Source organism: Bubalus kerabau, chromosome X, assembly GCF_029407905.1.
Source record: "Bubalus kerabau isolate K-KA32 ecotype Philippines breed swamp buffalo chromosome X, PCC_UOA_SB_1v2, whole genome shotgun sequence".
Classification (NCBI taxonomy): domain Eukaryota; kingdom Metazoa; phylum Chordata; class Mammalia; order Artiodactyla; family Bovidae; genus Bubalus; species Bubalus kerabau.
In genome coordinates this window covers 130,895,875-130,922,398 of record NC_073647.1, presented here as the reverse complement: position 1 = coordinate 130,922,398, position 26,524 = coordinate 130,895,875, and the positions used below count along the sequence as shown (strand labels likewise).

Here is a 26,524-nt window from a genome sequence, read left to right as displayed (position 1 = left end):
TAAATTTATTTCTTTCAGCTATTACATCAGTAGGCTAAAAGCCTGTACAAAAAATATTCAGATGGACAGTAAGGAAGGCAAGATACAGCAGCTCGAAGCACTTGGCTGTCATTAATTTGTTAACAATTGTTCATGCATCAATATTATTAGATGATGTTATGGAAGGTAGATCAGGTCTCCATCCATTAACCAACTTATGAATATGACATTAAATTAGAAGAACTTTATTTTATGTTATTAAGTATGTATTAAAGCAGGTTAAGCTATGAACTATATGTTAAATAATGCCATATTTTAAATAATGTCCTGATTCATTTAAATGTTATGGCAAGAATAATATGTATCAGAATAAAATTTGATGTTGAACAGAGTTATTCTATTGTTGAAATAATTTTCTTTCTTTTATTTGATCATATTTACTATGTTTCTCATATTTCTCCATTGTTTGGTCTAGTGTGTCTTTTCTTACCTCATTTTTAATTCCTCTTGCTTTCCTAACACATTAATGGTGGTTTTAAAAGCAATCTCTCTATATTCCCAAAGTCTCTCCCTTGAATATCTTCAGCTACTTATTTTATTATTTTATTATTATATATATATATATAGCTGGTATATATATAGTATATACCAGCTATATATAGATAATAACCAAATATTAGACTTTTATTCTAGACTTTCCAGTGGCCAATTTCTAAGTCCCCTCTCTTTCTTTCCCTTTCCACTTAGTTTACTATTGAGTTTCAAAATATCATCTGAAGTATCTCATCAGTTTCTTCTCTCCCCTTCAGTATCCGTTGCTGTAGCCATAAACAAGATTGGTAAGAGCTATAGCTCTCCCCAGTGATAGCCAATAGAACTTTCTGCAGTATCTTTGTTGTCAGATATGGTAGCCATTAGGGGAGCTATTGAACACTTGAACTGTGGCTTATGCAATTGAGGAAGTGAAACTTTATTTAATTTTAATTGACATTAAATCTGTGCACATAAGGCTAGAAGCTACTGTATTGAACAGCACAGGTATAGATTGGTGTCAGAAGTTCCAAGATAAAGACTTCTGGATTTATCTTAAATCCAAGAAAGTATATATATCACTCTGCTGCTTAAAGACTTTCCATGTTTCCTCCTATGTTATTACATAGTTGGATTCCAAAGGCTCACATATAAGGTCCACGTTGATCTCATTCTATAACACTTTTCTAGTCAAGTTTACATTAAACTTGTCCTTCTATGCTGTAATCCATCCAAATTGAAATATTTTTGTTCTGAGTCCATGGCTTATGCCTTCTCCACACTCATAATTTGACTCATATTGTATTCTCCTCTAGAAATTCTTTGCCAAAACTGTGTTTCCAAATCATCTTAATTGTTTTTAAGAGAATTTCAAATGTATTTGGAATTTTAACAGCAGAATACATTTTGTGAAATTGTGTATAATGAAACCATTTCTCCACCAGTTACATCAGTGGACCAGAGCCAGTTTATTTCAGAAGCCCCAGGGTGCCTTAAGACTATTTGTCTCATTATCCCTGTTATTTTCCCCTTCAGGGAACTGTCCTTAATAAACATTATGTTTCTTCTGCTGGTTAGTTTTTTAAAAAATTATTATTCAATTTACTTAAACTAAAAGAAAAAAATAAGTTCACCCATTTATCTGATCACACCTGCTACCTCTCTACTCCCAACCCTCACCTCTAGCTACCAGAGGCTGTTCTGTCTACGAGCTTGGTTTTTTGTTTTATTTTTAGATGCTGTATATAAGAGAGATCATATGGTATTTGTCTTTCTCTGTCTGACTCATTTCACTTAGCATAATGCCCTCAAGGTCTATGCATGTTGTTGCAAATGGCAAGATTTCATTCTTTTTTATGGCCGAGTAATATTCCACTGTGTACCTATACCACAATTTTTTCATTCATTTATTGATGGACACTTAGTTTTTTTCCATACCTTGGCTGTTATAAATAATACTGCAGTGAACGTAGGGGTGCATATCTTTTTGAGTTAGTGTTTTCATTTTCTTCAGATAAAGACCCAGAAGTGGAATTGCTAGATTGTATTATAGTTCTATTTTTATTTTTTTGAGGAAACTTCATACTGTTTCCCGTAGTGTTGCATCAATTTACATTCTTACCAACAGTGTACAAGAGTACCCTTTTCTCTAATTTCTCTCCAACACTTGTTAATTCCTTTTTTTTTTCTTTTTGAATAACTTCCGTTCTGACAGGTATGAGGTGATATCTCATTATGTGGTTTTGATTTGCATTTCTCTGATTAGTGATATTGAGCATCTTTTCATGTACCCTTGGCTATTTCTATATCTTCTTTGGAAAACTGTCTATTTGGATCTTTTCCTCATGTTATAATGGAATTAACTGTTCAGTTTCAGCTGAAGCTGCCACTTATTTTATGAAGCTTTTCCCAATTTCCCCTGTTAAGAAAGCTCTCCCTCCACTGAATCAGTCTAGTTATCTGTCTTTATTTCCTCCTGCTGCTGCTGCTGCTAAGTTGCGTCAGTCGTGTCCGACTCTGTGCGACCCCATAGATGGCAGCCCACCAGGCTCACCCATTCCTGGGATTCTCCAGGCAAGAACACTGGAGTGGGTTGCCATTTCCTTCTCCAGTGCAAGAAAGTGAAAATGAAGTCGCTCAGTCGTGCCTGACTCTTAGTGACCCCATGGACTGCAGCCTACCAGGCTCCTCCGTCCATGGGATTTTCCAGGCAAGAGTACTGGAGTGGGTCGCCAGTGCCTTCTCCACTATATCTGATTTGTTCCATAATCTTCAGTCTCTGGTCTACTGTCTAGTATATAGAAACATGCAAAATAATGGATTATCAAATGATTGGTTAACAATAACTGAATTAATGTGGAATTTTGAATGTGCTACTCTTACTATCATCAGAGCATTTCAAATGCAAGTAATTACCTCATTAGATACATAAGAATTTATAAATGTATTTCATATATGGAAATGTGTTTTATTTTTATTTATATATATTCTCTCAAATATGGAAGTAGTCTCTTACAGCTAAAGGGTTTGCATATTTTATACAAATTGTTTTCTTTTTATGTGCATACATAGCACATATTTTTGTCTGATATGTCCTGAAAAAAGCAATTTTAATTTTTTAGTCTTCTGGATAATTGGCTCTGTTCTCCATTTTATTTTTCACATGTAGAGCAGTCTCAAACATCATAATTATATGCTACAAAGCAAAACATCATGTGAAAATATTTATTTGGAACCAGAATATTATGTTGAGAGAATTTTCCCACCATGAACATTTGTGTGCCATCTGTATTCAGTCCAAGCAAGTTGCTCATTACTATTAAGGAAACTTGGATAGTAGACCCTCTAACTCCTTGGAACTATTAAACTATAGCAGTTACCAATATAGTAAAACTAAGACGCTTTGATGCACTGTTTAATGTTTTGTGAACTTTCTCTGGAATATCCTGAGATGTTCACTTATTCCCTAAGAAACAGTCTCAGATAGTAAATAGGTATATTCATATTGGGCTTCCCTCATAGTTCTGTTGGTAAATCATCTGCCTGCAATGCAGGAGACTTGGGTTTGATTCCTGGGTCAGGAAGATCCCCTGGAGAAGGAAATGGCAACCCACTCCAGTATTCTTGCCTGGGGAATCCCATGGACACAGGAGCCTGGTGGGCACAGTCCATGAGATCGCAAGAGTCAGACACGACTTAGTGACTAAAGCACCACCATATTCATATTGTAAATACAAACCAAACAGTCTTTAATGCTTTTATTTCAGTGGTAAACTTTATATTTGTATGACTACAGAAATGAATGATTCTTGGGACTTTCCTGATGGTCCCATGGTTAAGATTCTGCATTTTTGCTGCAGAGGGTGTAGGTTCAATCCCTGGTCAGGAAACTAAGATCCCACATGCTGTATGAGTCTTCCAATAAAACAAAACAAACTCAAAATCTGTTGTAAACAGTATTAAATGACAGGCTGTACTAAGGATTAGACATTAGGCATTAGACAAGGTTCAGTTGCTAAAGAAGACTCATAGCACCAACATGTTATGACTTAAAAATGTGTCAGTTCCTTGCATGGAAAGGCCCCAACAAGGCACCAGCATTAAAGTCCAGATACACATGTTCCCCATCCTTTAGGCTTTCTATTTTGTTCCACTAATCTATATTTCTGTCTTTGTGCCAGTAACATACCGTCTTGATGACTGTGGCTCTGTGGTGGATTCATGTTGATGTATGGCAAAACCAATACAATATTGTAAAGTAATTAACCTCCAATTAAAATAAATAAATTTACATTAAAAAAATAAAATTAAGCACATATTCTCTTAAAAAAAATAAATAAAGTACAGATACAGGTCACAGCCAGAGGCTTGCTCAGAGTAAGGGTGTGAGGAAACCAAGCTACTGGCCTCCCTCTGCAAAGGCCGTTACTAGGGCACACATTTTCTTTTAGACCAAGAACACAGTTTTCTCTTAAATTGAAAACCACTTACATGGGCACATAAAACCACAGAACCCAGGAACCCAAAATGGAGTCTCAACCAGAATTTCTTACGTCCCAGGGGTCCCGTAGGCATCTTCCTGATGCACAACCTGCCCCTATGGCCCTTTCCAGGTCCCTCACCAAGACCAGGTGCAAATCATCAGTCTTGCTTGTCAGTGAATATTGCTGACATGGTGATATATCACCCCAGATCTCCTCAGAACTACAGTTACAAAGCAACACTAGTAGTCCGTGCAGTTTGTACCCTGGCCAGGCTCAGGGCTGGGTGGGTATTTTTCTTATTGCAGGGCATTTTCAAACCTGGCAGGGGGGATTGACTCTCACAGTTCAGACACCTAATAACAGGAACCATTTCTTTCAATGTGTAAAAGTGACAAAGGATTAGTATTCAGAATATATGAGTCACTTGTAAACTAGAGGGAGAGAAACTCCAAACATATTTTTAAACACACACACATAAAAACTTACTAATGGTTTAGGAATGATGAAAAATACCAACAAAAAAACTTAGCAGATTGCAAAATTTTCAGAAGTCTGCTAGATACATTTCAATAAGAATCTGGGAAAACAAAGGCCTTCACAAGCTGCCATTAGTAGTGGAAAATGGTCCAGTCACTTAAAAGAGCAATTTGACAACCTTTACCACAGGGAAGGATGTTTCTACCTTAAGATTATTCATCTCCTAGGAATATACTTTATAAAAATTAGAAAACATAACATGGGAAACATTTGCATGATTATTTATTACAGCATTGCTTTTAATCATGAAAAATTAGAAACAATATAACCTATAAATAGAAAGTATAGATACATTAGTTACCTATTTTTAAATGGACTACTTAGTAGAGGTTAAAATGAATGAACATTCTTGTATCATGAGTCAGTGATGTAATATCATACAAACCCTGAATCGTGAATATGCTATTAATTCTAAAATTTTAAAACATAAAGCTGAGTGGAAATCAAATTACAGAAAGACACAAATTTTATTGCATCACTTATACGCAATTAAAAACCAGATAAAATCTCATAATGCATTATTTGTGGGACCATTCAGATGTCATGAAATATAAAATTTAGGAAAGATGAACACCACCTTTTTTTTTGGATAGTAGTACTTCTATGGAGAAACTTAAATATTCTTAGTGAGGGGTCCAAAATGATTTATTTCTTTGAAAATAAGAACTTATGATAAATATGGCAGAAAGTTAACTACAGCATTTGGAAAATTAAAACTGTGCCTCCTAGAATTTAGGCAGTAGAGAGACAAGTGACAGACTTGCATCTGAAAAAAAGAAATCTATCAAATAGATATGGAGGCCACAGAGGTCACACTGCCTCCCCATCAAAAGTAAAAGAAAATAATAACTTTTAAAGTAGCCTAAAATGTGATAAAAATGGACTTCATGTGAAGAAACCTCTCTGGGCTTACCTTGGATTTTTCCTAAAATTACTGCCTGATTGGTTGTAGAATACAGCCCCAGCTTATGAATAGAAACTAAGTGAAGTGTCCTCAGCTCCCAGCGATAGTAGAGACATTTTCAAAGTCAAGAGTGATGAACTTCAATGGCTCCATTTGGAGTGCTTCTAAATAATTCTCACAGACACTAAAGAAACATTCCATGGAATAATAACTGGCATGAGGACTCTGCCATATTCAGAGGAAGTCATCAAGGAAATAGGTCTGTCATTCAAGTCAGTCTTTTCTTGATCCTGTAGGCTGCTTGTTTGGAGTGAGAATGAAGCAAAGGAAGTGAAATATGAGAAGGGGTAGAGATGACAAAGATGAAGAACCAGATAATACCCCAGGAGTGATGGAGGACTGGACCAGGTAAGAGACTCAGCTCTGAACTGAATGAGACTATGGAATTGATCATTACAATACAATGGGCATTTTAATTGTAAACTTGAGACTGTACCTTATGACTAAATGTGGCCAGATCCCTTTTCATTATTTAACAGTGATCGTAAAAGTTATGGGACCTGTTTGCAATTTCATCCTATGTGGGGGAAGAATTGGTCCTACAGAGTTGGTCTAAAGGGTCAGTGAGAGGAACAAATGTTTTATATTTATGCCTTAAGAGACACTAGTACAATAAGTGGATCTTGTGGTTATTTTGTGAAAGACAAATACAGGACACAAAGGAACATGTGTCTTCTATAGAGCAGTTGTAATATAGACCTTAATCTGCTTGTCGATGATTTGTGAGCATCATTATAATAACCTAGAAGAGAAAGGTATAATTTGGTGAATATATATATTATAAACTACTTCACAATTCTGATCTAACTAAAACTTGTAGCATTTTTCAGTTTTTTTGTGATAATCACTAATGTTACACATTGCAGTCCTATATATTTGTTTTGAGATGCCACATGTGGTATTGTCAGAAAATACCACAATGGAAACATGAAGGAGAATTGGGGAATCATTCATTTAACACAGGGACAAAGAATGTGTTGGTTGAGTCTAATTTTTACCTGAATCATTTAGATAAATTCCTCTATCTCCAGTGTTTGAGGCTTAAGTAAGAAGTTTGATTACTTTTGTGGGGGTGGGGAAGGGGATTGTTTCAAAGTTTTTGATTTTCTTATTTTCACTTGTCACAGTGTTTTTGTTTTCTAATGTGCAAATTCTCTGAAAGCCTATAATTTCCTCTACACAATTACAGTGAAGTATGACTGAGCAATTCAAGTGACCATTTGAGGTAATGGATTTGAGTTGCTACAAACTAGTTGAGTTAGAAGCTGTAATATTTAATGCAGCAATGCTCAGGGTGAACTTCTGTGTCACACAACTTTAAAGCCAGATGATGCTTATCTGAATAATTTGGATGATGTGATCTTTACTGCAAAGTGCCTACTATATGCAACATAACATTACATGACATCTAAGGGATCTTGACAAAGTTTGGAAAGATGAAACCTGTGAGGTCATAGTCTTTAACTACTAGCAAGATATGACATACCAGCTGCTGAGTAAAGCCAGAATGTATGTTCTTTCTATAGGGTTGGATGATTAGCAGTAGAGTGATTTATATCAAAATGTCAACATGAGTTCCCAAACTTGTGTCTACTAAGCACTCTCTATCCCATATTGCTACATATAATATCCTGTTTCTCTCCCTCTAGAGACATGACCAGTGCCCCAGGAGGCATTTGATGGTTTAACCAGAACGTTAAGTGACTTTTGAATTCCTTAGAATTGACTGATCACGTACTCTAATCAGTAACACTTTTCTAAGTGTGCATCACACACACCCATGTTCTTTTAATTTATAATTTATACTTATACTAATGTTCTAGTACATTATGTTCATTACTCAACATAAACCAATACTAGAAATGTAAGATTTTTGAGTAAAGATTAAATAACCATTATTTCTGCAAAGATATTTTACAAGAGTCTTCAGCCTTAGATTCCAGCTTTGAAATTCTTAATTGCTGTTTTTTTTTCCTCTTTTTTTCTTTTTTCTTTTTTTTAAATTTTATTTTATTTTTAAACTTTACATAATTGTATTAGTTTGAAGGGGAAAAAATTAATAAGATGCCATAAGTGCTTCAGTGTGTGTTGCCCCAATGTGATTTCATTCTGGAAGTCCACTGAAAGTGGAATTCAGTAACCAGGGGAATGTTATGTGACAGAAATTAGGCAGTCTTCAAAAACAATCCATGTAGCTGATGTAAATGTATGCATGCTATGCTATGCTAAGTCACTTCAGTCGTGTCCGCTCTGTGTGACCCCATAGACAGCAGCCACCAGGCTCCCCCGTCCCTGGGATTCTCCAGGCAAGAACACTGGAGTGGGTTGCCATTTCCTTCTCCATTGCATGAAAGTGAAAAGTGAAAGGGAAGTCACTCAGTCGTGTCCGACTCTTAGCGACCCCATGGACTGCAGCCCACCAGGCTCCTCCATCCATGGGATTTTCCAGGCAAAAGTACTGGAGTGGGGTGCCATTGCCTTCTCCGAATGTATGCATAGATCAAGCAAATTTTGAGAACAAATGTCTGGTGCCATAGGGTTGTGTTCATGAAATGCATTGCAAAAGAAAATATTAAAACACTTTCCTGGCTCAAAGATGTAGAAATGAACACTGTCATAGAGCATTTGTGGGACAAACACAGAGGGGATTTTCCATTACACCACAATTGTTGTGGCTTCCCTGATGGTGTTGGTGATAAAGAACCTGCCTGTCAATGCAGGAGGCATAAGAGATGCGGGTTCGATCTCTAGGTCAGGAAGATCCCCTGGAGGAGGCATGGCAACCCACTCCAGCATTGTTGCCTGGAGAATCCCCATAGACAGAGGAGCCTGGTGGGCTATAGTTCATGGGGTTGCAAAGAGTCGGACACAACTGAAGTGACTTAGCACACATGGAGCTTTGTTGTAATTAACTTGCAAGAGGCAACAAAGGTAAAGTCAATGATTTCAACATAAAGAGAGCTTTTCTGTCCTGTAAAGGGCTTCCTGGTAGCTCACTCAGTCAAGAATTTGCCTGCAATGCAAGAGACAAGGGTCTGATCCCTGGGTCACGAAGATCCCCTGGAGAAGGAAATTGCAAGCCACTCCAGTATTCTTGCTTGGAAAATCCTATATAGAGAGGAACCTGGCAGGCTACAGTCCATGGGGTGGGGGTGGGGGGTGGGTGGGTCACAAGAGTCGGACATGACTTAGCAACTAAACCACCACCACCACTTATCCTCTAAAGGTAGGATGAAAATCCAGCAACTAAACCACCACCACCACTTATCCTCTAAAGGTAGGATGAAAATCCACTTTAATGATCCCTTGCTCAGACGAATACTTAGGGCAAATGGGAGCATCTGTAACCCAGGGCTTAGGAGACAGAAACAAACATGTCCCAGTAACCAGACACATAGATTCATGTGTTGGATCATAACCATGTTGGATCATTCAAGCGTTTGCAAAGGTATACAGTGGCTTTTAAGGACAACCATAGCTGTTCAATTCTTTATTAAGTGTAGAGACTGGAAACTCCTTTAACTTACTAGAAAGATCATGACAAAAGGTAGCCTTTTCCATGCAAAGTTGCAAGGGATGGTGGAAAAAAGGAAAATAATAAAAGGAATCATTTCTCTTGGTTATTCCTTGAGGAAGGTCTCAACTCTTTGTTGAAGAGGGAATGGAAGTTAAAATAGGAATACTGCTGCAGCTCTGCACAGTACTGCTGGAACCCGAGTTCCAAAAGAAATAAATGTGTACCAGGGAGAAAGAATTTTATGTGAAAATATAATCTGGGGTAAGCATTCACAAACTATATGGTCTGTGGGTCAAATCTGATCCTTGCACCAGTTTGTGTTAACAAAATTCTATTGAAACACCCATTTATCTCCGTATTGTCTGTGACACATTTCACAGTATAATAGCAGAGTTGACTAGCTACAACAGAAACAATGTTTCTTACAGAGCCTAAAATATTTATCCTCTGACCCTTTACAGAAAAAGTTTTCTGATATATAGGCACTGGGGTTTGATATATACCATTAAAGTTTCTGAAAAGACTTGTAATTAATATAAACATTTAATGAGTAAATATTCATTTATTTTATAGGAAAAATAAGTTGCATATATGTAAGTATTTCCCTGGGTATTTTATCCTGAAGGTCTGTGTTATATATGTGTGTATAAAACCATTTAGTAGACAACACATAGTACATTCTAGAATGTAAATTCAGCCATTCTTCATCAGTCACTGGGACTCTATTCTCAGTTTACTTTTTTAAAAATTAACTAATGTATTTTAATTGGAGGCTAATCACTTTACAATATGGTACTGGTTTTTGCCGTACACTGACATGAATCAACCGTGGGTGTACATGTGTTCCCCATCCTGAACCCCCCTCCCACCTTCCGCCCCATCCCATCCCTCAGGGTTGTCCCAGTGCACCGGCCCCGAGTGCCCTGTCTCATGCATCAAACCTGGACTGGTGATCTATTTCACATATGGTAATATACATGTTTCAATGCTATTCTCTCAGGTCATTCCACCCTCGCTTTTTCCCACAGAGTCCAAAAGTCTGTTCTTTACATCTGTGTCTCCTTTGCTGTCTATCATATAGGGTCATTGTTACCATCTTTCTAAATTCTATATATATATATGCATTAATATACTGTATTGGTGTTTTTCTTTCTGGCTTACTTCACTCTGTATAATAGGCTCCAGTTTCATCTACCTCATTAGAATTAATTCAAATGCATTTTAATAGCTGAGTAATATTCCATTGTGTATATGTACCACAGCTTTCTTATCCATTTGTCTGCTGATGTACATCTAGGTTGCTTCCATGTCCTAGCTATTATAAACAGTGCTGCAACGAACATTGGGGTACACGTGTCTCTTTCCATTCTGGTATCCTCGGTGTGTATGCCCAGCAGTGGGATTGCTGGGTCATATGGCTGTTCTATTTCCAGCTTTTAAGGAATCTCCATACTGTTCTCCATAGTGGATGTACTAGTTTGCATTCCCACCATCAGTGTAAGAGGGTTCCCTTTTCTCCACACCCTCTCCAGCATTTATTGTTTGTAGACTTTTGGATAACAGCCATTCTGACTGGTGTGAGATGGTACCTCATTGTGGTTTTGATTTGCATATCTCTGATAATGAGTGATGTTGAGCATCTTGTCATGTGTTTGTTAGCCATCTGTATGTCTTCTTTGGAGAAATGTCTGTTTAGTTCTTTGGCCCATTTTTTGATTGGGTCATTTATTTTTCTGGAGTTGAGCTGTAGGAGTTGCTTGTATATTCTCGAGATTAATTCTTTGTCAGTTGCTTCATTTGCTATTATTTTCTCTCATTCTGAAGGCTGTCTTTTCACCTTGCTTATAGTTTCCTTCATTGTGCAAAAGCTTTTAAGTTTAATTAGGTCCCATTGGTTTATTTTTGCTTTTATTTCCTTTACTCCAAGAGGTGGGTCATAGAGGATCCTGCTATAATGTATGTCGGAGAGTGTTTTGCCTATGTTTTCCTCTTGGAATTTTATAGTTTCTGGCCTTACATTTAGATCTTTAATCCATTTTGAGTTTATTTTTGTGTATGGTGTTAGAAAGTGTTCTAGTTTCATTCCTTTCCAAGTGGTTGACCAGTTTTCCCAGCACCACTTGTTAAAGAGATTGTCTTTTCTCCATTGTTTATTCTTGCCTCCTTTGTCAAAGATAAGGTGCCAATAGGTGCGTGGATTTATCTCTGGGCTTTCTATTTTGTTCCATTGATCTATATTTCTGTCTTGGTTCCAGTACCATACTGTCTTGATGACTGTAGCTTTGTAGTATAGCCTGAAGTCAGGCAGGTTGATTCCTCCAGTTTCATTCTTCTTTCTCAAGATTGCTTTGGCTATTCGAGGTTTTTTGTATTTGCATAAAAATTGTGATGTTGTTTGTCCTAGTTCTGTGAAAAATACCGTTGGTAGCTTGATAGGGATTGCATTGAATCTATAGATTGCTTTGGGTAGTATACTCATTTTCAATATATTGATTCTTCCAATCCATAAACATGGTATATTTCTCCATCAATTTGTGTCCTCTTTGATTTCTTTCATAGTGTTTTATAGTTTTCTATATATAGGTCTTTTGTTTCTCCAGGTAGATTTATTCCTAAGTATTTTATTCTTTTTGTTGCAATGGTGAATGAAATTGTTTCCTTAATTTCTCTTACTATTTTCTCATTGTTAGTGTATAGGAATGCAAGGGATTTCTGTGTTAATTTTATATCCTGCAGCTTTACTATATTCATTGATTAGCTCTAGTAATTTTCTGGTGGAGTCTTTAGGGTTTCCTATGTATAGGATCATGTCATCTGCAAACAGTGAGAGTTTTACTTCTTCTTTTCCAATCTGGATTCCTTTTATTTCTTTTTCTTCTCTGACTCCTGTGGCTAAAACTTCCAAAACTATGTTGAATAGTAGTAGTGAGAGTGGGCACCCTTGTCTTGTTCCTGACTTGAGGGGAAATGCTTTCAATTTTTCACCATTGAGGTTAATGTTTGCTGTGGGTTTATCATATATGGCTTTTATTATGTTGAGGTATGTTCCTTCTATTCCTACTTTCTGGAGGGTTTTTTTCATAAATGGATGTTGAATTTTGTCAAAGGCTTTCTCTGCATCTATTGAGATAATCATATGGTTTTTATCTTTCAATCTGTTAATGTGGTATATCACATTGATTGATTTGCAAATATTGAAGAATCCTTGCATCCCTGGGATACAGCCCACTTGGTCATGATGTATGATCTTTTTAATATGTTGTTGGATTCCATTTGCTAGAATTTTGTTAAGGATTTTTGCATCTATGTTTATCAGTGATATTGGCCTGTAGTTTTCTTTTTTTATGGCATCTTTGTCTGGTTTTTGTATTAGGGTGATGGTGGCCTCATAGAATGAGTTTGGCAGTTTACCTTCCTCTGTAATTTTCTGGAAGTGTTGAGCAGAATAGGTGTTAGCTCTTCTCTAAATTTTTAGTAGAATTCACCAGTAAAGCCATCTGGTCCTGGGCTTTTGTTTGTTGGAAAATTTTTGATTACAGTTTCAATTTCCATGCTTGTAATGGGTCTGTTAAGATTTTCCATTTCTTCCTGGTTCAGTTTTGGAAGGTTATACTTTTCTAAGAATTCATCCATTTTTTCCAAGTTGTCCATTTTATTCACATATAGTTGCTGATAGTAGTCTCTTAGGATCCTCTGTATTTCTGTGTTGTCTGTTGTGATCTCTCCATTTTCATTTCTAATTTTGTTGATTTGATTCTTCTTCCTTTGTTTCTTGATGAGTCTGGCTAATATTTTGTGTTTGAAAACTTCTTCTTCACGACTCCCTCCCCGGAATGGATCTCCATCCCTAACTCCTTTGTCTCTCTATTTGTCTTTTATATTTTGTCCTACCTCCTTTTGAAGAGAATGGGCTGCATTTCTGGGTGCATAGTGTCCTCCACCAGCATTCAGAAGTTGTTTTGTGGAAGTTGCTCACCATTCAAATGATCTTTTGATGAATTTGTGGGGGAGAAAGCGTTCCCCCTATCCTATTCCTCTGCCATCTTAGGACCACCCCTGGATTCAGTCTTAAATTGCCAAAAGAAGAAGTGGAGTTGTTTTGTGGTTTAAGAAATTATCCAGTTGGAGACTGCTGTATTTTGAATGAGGCATTCACGAAGCTTTAGAATCTCTCCTTTCACATGAATGGACAATTCTCCAAAAAGGGACTCCAAATGGGTGCTAAACTATCACATTAGTGTGTTCACAGTGCCTCCTCAGGATTCTAGGCCTATGCTTCTGAGGAGAGCAGGATCTGTGAGACACCAGACTCTCCTCAGTTTACTTTTATGTGGTAGTATTTTAATTTTAACTTCTCTAATAAATGACAGTGTTGATACTCTTTCACATGCTTATTTGATACATAAATATCTTTACTGATAGTGTCTGTTAAATGTTTCATTCACTTTTAATTGGATTGCTTTATTTAAAAAATGTTTTGAAATATAGTTGATTTATAATGTTGTGTTAGATTCAGATGTACAGCAAACTGAGTCAGTTATACATACACATATATCCAGTCTTTTTTAGATTCTATTCCCATAGGTCATTATAGAGTATTGAGTAGGGTTCCCTGTGCTATATAGTAGGTACTTATTACTTACCTATTCTATATATGAGTATGTATATGTCAATCCCAATCTCTCAATTTATCACTCCCCCGCCCATTTTTCCCCCCTGGTAACCACAGGTTTGTTTTCTGTGTCTGTGACTCAACTTCTGTTTTATAAATAGGTTCATTTGTATTGTTTCTTTAGATTCCACACATAAGTGATCTCATATGATCTTTGTCTTTGTCTGAGTTACTTCCTCAGTATGACAGTCCCTAGGTATTCTCAGTTTTAAATTGAATTTCCTCTCCAGTGGTACACCATTTGGGTATTTCTTCAGACACAAGGAGCTTAGAATATTATCCAGTTAAAAAGACCTATTAAGATTTTTGCAGACAAAGAAGCAAATAAAGTAAGAAACCAGTTTCCCCAAAAGGTTGTATTAACTGTTTTTGTCCTGAAAACTTTTGTGTTACTTTTCATATATATATATATCACCTGTCCAGGGCACAGAAGATCATAAGCCATTCAGCCCAGCTTTTATTTCACTTTAGAGTTTATCTCTCTCAGAAGTCCATTCCAAATAATTTACCTGGACATGTATTTTTGCAGTTGGAATATAATACTTCTTTGCATCTCTTTCCATCTCAAAATATCATTGTCTTGCCCTTTTTCTTTTCTTTTTTTTTTTTAATAATATTTCATGTCAGTAAACAAGAATGATCTTTTTCACATTGATTTTCTCTCCACTAGCTACTTTTACTATCAGAGATAGAGTTTTGAGGAGATAACCTTCCTGTATTGTGTGATTAAGGAAATAGATATACAGTGTTCACAGTAAACAACTTGATAAGAAATTTGATCCAACTTTTCTGTCCCAATCTGCATCATTTCTTGTTTCAGTTCAGCTTTAAAAAGTTTATTCCTTTGAATCATTGTCTTAAATAGGTTGTCTAAAGATTAATGTGCCACTAGTGGGGCTGACTCCATAATATCTTGCTATGAGTTAACAAAAATGAGAGAGAGCCTGAGGAACTAGTGGGTGTTGGAGCAGAAGTTTCAACAAAAATGAGGAAGGTGGCAGGATAAAGCCCAGGATATGGTGGGTAGCAAGCAGGTGATGGGTACAGGGATGAACGGATAGCACGGAAAAACTGACGATGTCAGTAGAAATAACATACAATCTTCTCCCACTTTACAATCTTACCTAGGGCCAGATCTGCCCATAAATTCAGTATACTGACTATTATTTTCATCAGAGAGAAAGAGAGTATGGGAGAGAAACAATAGATAGGAGAAGGAAGAAGAGGAGGAATAATGGAAGGAAGGAGGATAAGAGAAGAGAAAGAAGAAACCCTGCCTATGTGTAGTTGCTAGATGTCTTAGGAATTTCTAACAGATGGGTCTAAATGACTATTTCCTATCCTGGGACTTTATGGTTTTGCTTTTCTGGATCCCCTTTTAGGTGGCTCAGATGGTAAAGAATCTGCCTGCAATGCAGCAAGCCCGGGTTCAATCCCTGGGTTTGGGAAGATCCCCTGGAGGAGGGTATGGCAACCCACTCCAGTATTCTTGCCTGAGAAACTACCCTCGTGGCTCAGATGGTAAAGAGTCCACCTGCAATGCAGCAGGCCCAGATTCCATCCCTGAGTTGGAAGATTCCCTGGAGGAGAGCATGGCAACCCACTCTAATATTCTTGTCTGGAGAATCCCATGGATAGAGGAGCGTTGTGGGCTGCATTCTATGGGTGGCAAAGAGTCAGCCACGACTAAGTGACTCTGTTCACTTTATCAGTTCAGTCACTCAGTTGTGACTAAATCATTATTTATGTAGTTTCTTCAGAAGGGTATTGTCCTAAGTGAGATAACTTTGGCAGAGTGATAGAACTGTTACATTTCTTAGCATTCTTGGGTTATGGCTGAAAAATTTCCCATAAACATATACTAAATGTAGGGTAAAATAGAATGCTCTGGGCCCTTGGAAGTATCTCATTGCACAAAGAATAAATGAAAGGGGGAGTTATCTGACACGGTAACAAAAAGCATAGCATCAGGGAAACAGTGAACCATTAGCTACACCTTTCTTTGTTTTTTATTTTTAGTCTAAAAACTTATTTGACAGTCTATACTCAGGAAAATCTTGATGTTCACTCTTGCCATCTCCTGTTTGACCACTTCCAATTTGCCTTGATTGGAAAAGACAATTTGCCTTGATTGGAAAACTCAGCAGTGGTCACAGGACTGGAAAAGGTCAGTTTTCATTCCAATGCCAAAGAAAGGCAATGCCAAAGAATGCTCAAACTACCGTACAATTGTACTCATCTCACATGCTAGTAAAATAATGCTCAAAATTCTCCAAGCCAGGCTTCAACAGTATGTGAACCGTGAATTTCCAGATGTTCACACTGGATTTAGAAAAGGCAGAGGAACCAGAGATCAAATTGCCAACATCCATTGGATCATCTAAAAAGCAAGAGAGTTCCAGAAAAACATCTATTTCTGCTTTATTGACAATGTCAAAGCCTTTGACTATGTGAACCACAACAAACCGTGGAAAATTCTTAAAGATATGGGAATACCAGACCACCTGACCTGCCTCTGGAGAAATCTATATGCAGGTCAGGAAACAATAGTTAGTACTGGGCATGGAACAACAGACTGGTTCCAAATAGGGAAAGGAGTACATCAAGGCTGTATATTGTCACCTTGTTTATTTAACTTATATGCAGAGTACATCATGAGAAATGCTGGTCTGGATGAAGCACAAGCTAGAATCAAGATTGCCAGGAGAAATATCAATAAACCTCAGATATGCAGATGACACCACTCTTATGGCAGAAAGCGAAGAAGAGCTAGAGTCTCTTGATGAAAGAGGAGAGTGAAAAAGTTGGGTTAAAACTCAACATTCAGAAAACTAAGATAATGGCATCCAGTCCCACCACTTCTTGGCAAATAGATGGGGAAGCAGTAGAATCAGTGAGAGACTTTATTTTGTGGGGCTCCTTGGAAGAAAAATTATGACCAACCTAAAGAGCATATTAAAAAGCAGAGACATGGCCAACAAAAGTCCGCCTAGTCAAGGCTATGGTTTTTCCAGTGGTCATGTATGGAATTTGGCAAAACTAGTACAATTTTGTAAAGTTTAAAAATAAAATAAAATTTAAAAAAAAATAAATAAAAAATAAAAATAAAGAAAGCTGAGCACCGAAGAACTGATGCTTTTGAACTGTGGTATTGGAGAAGACTCTTGAGAGTCCCTTGGACTGCAAGGCGATCCAACCAGTCCATCCTAAAGGAAATCAGTCCTGAATGTTCATTGGAAGGACTGATGCTGAAGCTGAAACACCAGTACTTTGGCTACCTGATGCAAAAAACTGACTCATTGGAAAAACCCTGATGCTGGGAAAGATTGAAGACAGGAGGAGAAGGGGATGACAGAGGATGAGATGATTTTGTGGCATCACCAACTCAATGGACATGAGTTTGAGTAAACTTTGGGAGTTGGTGATGGACAGGGATGCCTGACAAGCTGCAGTCCATGGGGTCACAGAGTTGGATGTGACTGAGTGACTGAACTGAACTGACTCAGGAAAATAATCTCACCCCTCAAATAACCATTAAATATTTATATCAAGTTAGATTGCATTTATAGAAAAGTATCATGAAATGAAAGGTAGCAGCTTTAATGAGAGGAATATTTTATTGATTTACTTGTGCATATCTGTCACAGCCTTGTGTCACAGAGGTTCAGTGCTACCTTGTGGCTATTCATTGACCCAGAGTAGTACATTTGTCCCTCAGTGGATCATCAGCTAGGAATGGTTCTTAGAGTATAGAATGACTATAGTGGTAGAAAAGGAGATAAAGTAAGTGTTGTGAAACCCTCAGAGAGGATGTACTTGACTATAAGCATGTTAATGTAAATTATCCTATTATATTCTATTCTCTGTTGTCCCAATGAAAATTGTGCTATTTCAGTCCACCAATCAGTGCTTAGCTGTGCTTTTAGATATTCTACTTTATCTGAATATTCTTTTCTTCTTTTCTCCCATTTTTTTAATGAAGCCTTAGGGGGAAAAAATTACATTATTAACTTACTGTGCCTTGGTAGCAGTTACTGTGAATTCAAATGCACATTTAACTTAAAATAAAAATTAAAAATATATAAAATGATTATATTTCTTTATGCAAATTTATTTTCTTTCTTGCTAAAAAGGTTTAGTTATTGCTTTTGCTTTAGATGGAACACAAATGAGGCATGAGAGCTCCCGTTTCTTTTTCACGGTTGAAAACAACGTTGAGTATTAGCACAGTCATTAATATTATATAAAATCTCTAGTTCAGTAGGTTATTGATTTGTGTGATACCACACAACAAAGAAAGTGACTATTTGAAAGAGCCTACAGCTGAACTGTGATAATAGTCATTATAGATTCTTGGCTTGAACTAATAAACAGGTATTAAGTTATGTTTTTAGGACTTTGAGCTGCTTTTTATGTTGCTACATGGATGATTAGTGAAACAATTCAATGCACACAGTTTCATTATTCTCTTTATCTGGTAAAACTGATTATGAAGTCAAATAAATTTGGCAAAACTAATACAATTATGTACAGTTTAAAAATAAAATAAAATTAAAAAAAATAAACTTTAATTTTATATTGGAAAAATTTTTAAGCCATCACTCTTCAGATGTGATCCAAAGCCATAACCAGGGAATTCATAGGAAGAGTGTATTCACATTAATAATCTATTATTTATGTAAAGTTGAACTGATACTGTCATTTAGAGCAAATATTTGTTAGTATGAAAAATGACTCAATGTCATTGAAACGATGATCTTTTAAAAAACAGTTACATATTGAAATTTTAATTTTATTTTTTGTAAACAGTCTAAGGAAATACATGTTGAATTCATAGTTTTATGAACATATTCTCAGTCACAGTGAAATAATGGTTCCAGTAGAAAACAGTATTTTGAAAAGTAATTCTCATGCTAAGCATATCAAATCAGCAAATGCAGTGCATTTCAGTGTCTGGTATCTGTGTTTTTCCTTTCTCAGATTTGGTATTTCCAACTTGTCTTGGTATAGTAATATGAGACCAGTTTGGATACTACAGACCAAAGGGAAGCAATTTTTCCCCCGGAGGATATTTGACTATATCTGGAGACTTTTGGGTAGTCACAATTTCTAAAATACTTCTAGAAAGCCTATTATACACTTAATACATCTGAAACCAGACTAACCACATTTCAGATGTTCAATAGCCACTTGTAATTGGTGACTACTTGTAGTGATCAGAATAGCTTGCCTGTATTCTCACCTTTATTCACCCATATCTTATGTACAGAAAAAAACTAATAAGGATCTGTTCTGAGTTGTGCCACCAAGTGTGACCAGTATGTTCTTCTATTTAGCAAAGGAATTTGTTCATCCAAGGATTCTATTAAGATTAAAACTTTCATATTAATGTTATATCCCATCTTGAAAATTACCACTTTTTATGATTTTTAGTCACAAAATCTGAAGGATTATCAGGAGGATGTGGTACAACCTCCATTTTAGTCCATCAGTTCTTGTACTTACAGTGTCAAGCCCATTGAGCTGTATCACCTGTATCTCTATCACAGCCTAAAGTCAGTTTAATAATATTAAAAGGGGAGGTACTTTTCTGAGAGGAATCTTAAATAGTATTTTTCATTTACTTGAAGGAATTCTTGTATATAAAAACAGACAAAATATTTAAGTAGACTTCTCTCATTTAAAATTAAATAGACTATTCTTGCGATTTACTCCCATTTAATGTGACACTGGAGTGCTCATTTGTATTTTCATGAGGATGATGAATCTGTGATTAATGACTTATAAATGATATTATGTCAAAATTTAAAGGACAAGTATTATGGAATTAACTTTACTCTGGGCAAATAAGCAATAAATTAGGGTTATTGTCTGAGTAGCCAGACAGTGCTAACCAGAATCTTGGTATTTTTTGGAGAAAGTTGAAAATGCATCTCTCCTTAGCTTTTATTCTCCTGTAAAATATAGGGCTGTCATAAATATAACATAAACATAACAAGTATCATTTTAATTGCTACTTTGAAAGAGTAAAGCAACCTCAAAATATTAATAAAATAGTGTACTCTCCCACAGAAAGCGTAAACAAATTGTTTAGATGATTTAATCTACTGTTGAAAACTCCCGTACTACTATATATGGCACCTGCGATGAATTTGAAGAACACATATTTTGGTCGAAGTAACTTAATTTTGGTGCCTTTCTTCCCATGGAATCTCTCTCAAATGGCCAGGAACCTGGGGGAATTTCTGTTTCTGGTTCAAAGAGGTGGCTTCACACTTGGCAATTTGAGGTGTGGTTGATACAATAGCAAAGTCTTTGAATTTCTCTAAAACACATTAAGAAATTTCTCCACTCACAAATGATGGGAATCTTAGAATTGAAGAGAACAGATTGTCAAATGAAACATGATGGTAGGTGATAGAATTTGTTGAAATAGAGTTATCCTTCATTAATTGTTGCTGAAATGCACCATCTGCTTTAAAAGAATAATCATTTGTGGCATATCATCTTGATATGCCATTCATATGGCGTATGTGTCATTCATGACACATTCATGAGAAAATTAGTTTATGTTTGAACATCCACTTCAGTTCAGTTCAATTCAGTTCAGTTGCTCAATCATGTCTGACTCTTTGTGACCCCATGAATCACAGCACGCCAGGCCTCCCTGTCCATCACCAACTCCCAGAGTCCACCTGAACCCATGTCCATTGTGTCAGTGATGCCATCCAACCATCTCATCCTCTGTCGTCCCCTTCTCCTCCTGCCTTCAATCTTTCCCAGCATCAGAGTCTTTTCCAATGATTCAGCTCTCCGCATCAGGTGGCCAAAGTATTGGAGTTTCAGCTTCAACATCAATCCCTCCAATGAACACCCAGGACTAATCTCCTTTAGGATGGACTGGTTGGATTTCCTTTCAGTCCAAGGGACTCTCAAGAGTCTTTTCCACCACCACAATTCAAAAGCATCAATTCTTCAGTGCTCAGCTTTCTTTATATAGTCTGACTCTCACATCCATACATGTCCACTGGAAAAACCGTAGCCTTGATTAGACGGACCTTTGTTGGCAAAGTAATGTCTCTGCTTTTTAATATGCTGTCTAGGTTGCTCATAACTTTCCTTACAAGCAGTAAGCATCTTTTAATTTAATGGCTGCAATGATAATTCCTCAATGATTTTGGAGCCCAGAAAAATAAAGTCAGCCACTGTTTCAACTGCTTCCCCATCTATTTGCCATGAAGTGATGGGACCAGATGCCATGATCTTCGTTTTCTGAATGTTGAGCTTTAAGCCAACTTTTTCACTCTCTTCTTTCACTTTCATTAAGAGGCTCTTTAGTTCTTCGCTTTCTGCAATAAGGGTGGTGTCATCTGCATATCTGAGGTTATTGATATTTCTCCTGGCAATCTTGATTCCAGCTTGTGTTTCTTCCAGCCCAGTGTTTCTCATGATGTTCTCTGCATATAAGTTAAATAAGCAGGGTGACATTATACAGCCTTGACATACTCCTTTTCCTATTTGGAACCAGTCTGTTGTTCCATGAACATCCACTTACTAGAGTCATTAATTTTGTATATTTGGCCAGTATGCTAGGGCAATAATACAGTGGGTGATCTACCTTTCAGCCAGATAATCTGTTCGATCTGGTAGGGAATGACTCCTTCAGTTCTTTCAGATTTCTTGGGTAAAGAGAATGAAGATATGTCTTGCCAGTGAAGTTATATCAGAGGTATAGTACTGGTCAAATTGATATCTAAATGCTTGAAATATTTGGGGGAAGCTAAGTTTCTTAAATGTCCATTGTAAGCCTTTGACAGTTATCTTTCAAGTAGGCTGCTATGTGCATAAATAGTATTCTTGCCCAAAAAATATAAAATGGTTTGTGTTTTATAAGCAGGTAATCAAGAACAGTGTGATAGGTAATATTAGTGACTCAGTATTTTACCTTAGATGTAATACATTCATTTCTTCATAGCATGTGAAACGAAATATGTTCTAGGCAAATGATAATAGTAGACAATATACTAAATATTTGAGTCTGTTCCTTTAAGGGTCACCTAAAACATCTTCGTATCTTTTTCAATTCCTTCTCAATAATCTAATGATTGATTCTCATTCTGTAATGTGGAAGTTATTCATTTTAGCTTGAATATCTTTGGCAGGTGTTTCTATCTAATTCCCCCTTAACTATTCCCTTCCTTTTAGAAGACAAGCATGCTTAAGGGAAATGACTATCTTTGATTCTTCTAAATAATTTTTCTCAAATCTAGCACTCTTAATCAGTATTGGTTTTAATGAAACTGAATACTATATACTATTCCCCATTTTGAGATTAATTGCCTGTTACACATTAAGGAAAGAGTTTAATACACAACACATTTTTCAAAGAGAAATCAGCCAGATGGATTTTTTTTCCATTTCAGTGGTTGACACACTTTTATATTTATTCCACGTGGCATGTGCTCTTTCTGTCACATCTCTCACTTTAATGAGTTGATAATGTCACCAAATGGTTTTTGGCTATATCAGAACCAGTATGTGTAGGAAGTAACTAGAATTCCCTTATGAATACCTGCAAATGTCAAAAGAGTTTCTATGGCGGCATTAAGGGAAAAGAGAACATCTGAGTTAGTGAAAAAAGGGAAGACACACTTTCTGGTAGATCTGTGATAGAAAGTACTTTGGATGGTGCAGTCTCTTCTTCAGAAACACAGGAAGCAGAGCTGACTCTGTGTGTGTGTGTGTGTGTGTGTGTGTGTGTGTGTGTAACTGTGACTCACCTTGATTCTTTGTTCACCTAAAAAGGTATCTAGTATACTAGATACTAGTGTATTTACTAGTATATTTATTTACATCCATGGAGTTGGTTTAGGTTTACTACTGAACACTGAAGAGTTTGACAAAAGCACATGTATTATTTAAGCTACCTATAAGAAATACAGAGAAGGGAATGGCAAAGCACTTCAGCATTCCTGCCTTGAGAACCCCATGAATATGAAAAGGCAAAAAGGTAGGACACTGAAAGATGAACTCCCTAGGTCAGTAGGTGCCCAATATGTTACTGGAGATCAGTGGAGAAATAACTCCAGAAAGAATGAAGAGACAGGGCCAGAGCAAAAACAACACCCAGCTGTGGATGTGACTAGTGATGGAAGCAAGGTCCGATGCTGTAAAGAGCAATATTGCACAGGAACCTGGAATGTTAGCTCCATGAATCAAGGCAAATTGGAAGTGATCAAACAGGAGATGGCAAGAGTGAACATCAACATTTTAGGGGTCAGTGAACTAAAATGGACTGGAATGGGTGAATTTAACTCAGATGACCATTATATCTACTACTGTGGGCAAGAATCCCTTAGACAAAATGGAGTAGCCATCATAGTCAACAAAAGAGTCTGAAATGCAGTATTTGGATGCAATCTCAAAAACAACAGAATGATCTGTGTTCCTTTCCAAGGCAAAGCATTCAATATCACAGTAATCCACATCTATGCCTTGACCAGTAATGCTGAAGAAGCTGAAGTTGAACAGTTCTATGAAGACCTACAAGACCTTCTAGAACTAACACCCCCAAAATTTGTCTTTTTCATTATAGGTGACTGGAATGCAAAAGTAGGAAGTCAGGAAACACCTGGAGTAATGGACAAATTTGGCCTTGGAGTACAGAATGAAGCAGAGCAGAGGATAATAGAGTTCTGCCAAGAGAATTCACTGGTCATAGCCCACACCCTCTTCAAACAACACAAGAGAAGACTCTACACATGGACATCACCAGATGGTCAACACCAAAATCAGATTGATTATATTCTTTGCAGCCAAAGATGGAGAAGCTCTATACACTCAGCAAAAATAAGACCAGGAGCTGACTGTGGCTCAGATCATGAACTCCTTATTGGAAAATTCAGACTTAAATTGAAGAAAGTAGGGAAAACCACTAGACCATTCAGGTATGATCTAAATCAATCCCTAACAATTATACAGTGTAAGTGAGAAATAGATTTAAGGTACTAGATCTGATAGAGTGCCTGACGAACTATGGACAGAGGTTCGTGATGTTGTACAGGAGACAGGGATCAAGACCATCCCCAAGAAAAAGAAATGCAAAAAGCAAAATGGCTGTCTGAAGAGGCCTTACAAATAGCTGTGAAAAGAAGAGAAGCCAAAAGCAAAGGAGACAAGGAAAGATATACCCATTTGAATGCAGAGTTCCAAAGAATAGCAAGGAGAGATAATAAAGGCTTCCTCAGTGATCAGTGCAAATAGAGGAAAACATAGAATGGGAAAGACTAGAGATCTCTTCAAGAAAATTAGAGATACCAAGGGAACATTTCATGCAAAGATGGGCACAATAAAGGACAGAAATGGTATGGACCTAACAGAAGCAGAAGATATTAAGAAGAGGTGGCAAGAATACACAGAAGAACTGTACAAAAAAGATATTCATGACCCAGATAATCATGATGGTATGATCACTCACCTGGAGCCAGACATCCTGGAATGTGAAGTCAAGTGGGCCTTAGGAAACATCACTACGGACAAAGCTAGTGGAGGTGATGGAATTCCAGTTGAGCTATTTCAAATCCTAAAAGATGATGCTGTGAAAGTGCTGCACTCAATACAGAAGCAAATTTGGAAAACTCAGCAGTGGCCATGGAACTGGAAAAGGTCAGTTTTCATTCCAATCCCTAATAAGTGAAAGTGAAGTGAAAGTGAAGTCGCTCAGTCGTGTCCGACTCTTTGCGACCCCATGGACTGTAGTCTACCAGGCTGCACCATCCATGGGATTTTCCAGGCAAGAATACTGGAGTGGGTTGCCATTTCCTTCCCCCTAATAAAGGCAATGCCAAATAATGTTCAAAGTACAGCACAATTGCACTCATCTCACACGCTAGTAAACTACCACACGATTGCACTCATCTCACATGCTAGTAAAGTAATGCTTAAAATTCTCCAAGCCAGGCCTCAACAATACATGAACCATGAACTTCCAGATGTTCAAGCTGGATTTAGAAAAGGCAGAGGAACCAGAGATCAAATTGCCAACATCTGCTGGATCATGGAGAAAGCAAGAGAGTTCCAGAAAAACATCTATTTCTGCTTTATTGACTATGCCAAAGCCTTTGACTGTGTGGATCACAATAATCTGTGGAAAATTCTGAAAGAGATGGGAATACCAGACCACCTGACCTGCCTCTTGAGAAACCTATATGCAGGTCTGGAAGCAATAGTTAGAACTGGGCATGGAACAACAGACTGGTTCCAAATAGGGAAAGGAGTATGTCAAGGCTGTGTATTGTCACCCTGGTTATTTAACTTATATGCAGAGCACATCATGAAAAACGCTGGGCTGGGTGAAGCACAAGCTGGAATCAAGATTTCCAGGAGAAATATCAATAACCTCAGATATGCAGATGACACCACTCTTATGGCAGAAAGCAAGGAAGAGCTAAAGAGTCTTTTGATGAAAGAGGAGAGTGAAAAAGTTGGGTTAAAACTCAACATTCAGAAAACTAAGGTCATGGCATCTAGTCCCATCACTTTGTGGCAAACAGATGGAGAAACAGTGGCAACAGTTGCAGACTTTATTTTTTGGGGCTCCAAAATCACTGCAGATGGTGACTGCAGCCATGAAATTAAAAGATGCTTACTGCTTGGAAGAAAAGTTATGACCAACCTAGACAGCATATTAAAAAGCAGAGACATTGCCAACAAAGGTCCTTCTAGACAAGTCTATGGTTTTTCCAGTAGTCATGTATGGATGTGAGAGTTGGACTATACAGAAAGCTGAGCGCCGAAGAATTGATGCTTTTGAACTCTGGTGTTGAAGAAGACTCTTGAGTGTCCCTTGGACTTCAGGAGATCCAACCAGTCCATCCTAAAGGAAATCAGTCCTGAATGTTCATTGGAAGGACTGATGTTGAAGCTGAAACTCCAATACTTCGGCCACCTGATGGGAAGAGCTGACTCATTTGAAAAGACCCTGATGCTGGGGAAGATTGAAGGTGAGAAGAGAAGGGGACGACAGAGGATGAGATGGCTGGATGGCATCACCAACTCGATGGACATGAGTTTGAGCAATCTCGAGGAGTTGGTGATGGATAGGGAAGCCTGGCGTGTTGCAGTCCATGGGGTTGCAAAGAGTCGGACATGACTGAGCAACTGAACTGAGTGGAACTGATTGCAAATAAAACTAGCCTCCAGGCATTAACTCCAAGACTCACATCTGCCTACTGAAATGAAGCATGCAGAGAGCCAGGAGCTTCCTAGTCTCATCTTTGTTGTGCACTTAGTATTTGTATGACTATGGCAAGACGTTTAACCTGTGAGTCAGTTTCTACATC

At 37.3% G+C, this 26,524-nt stretch overlaps 1 pseudogene; it reads left to right on the top strand.

Annotated features, from left to right (window-relative positions):
• Positions 1 to 26,524, top strand: part of LOC129640268 (melanoma-associated antigen B3-like) — an 84,438-nt pseudogene that overhangs the window by 5,998 nt on the left and 51,916 nt on the right.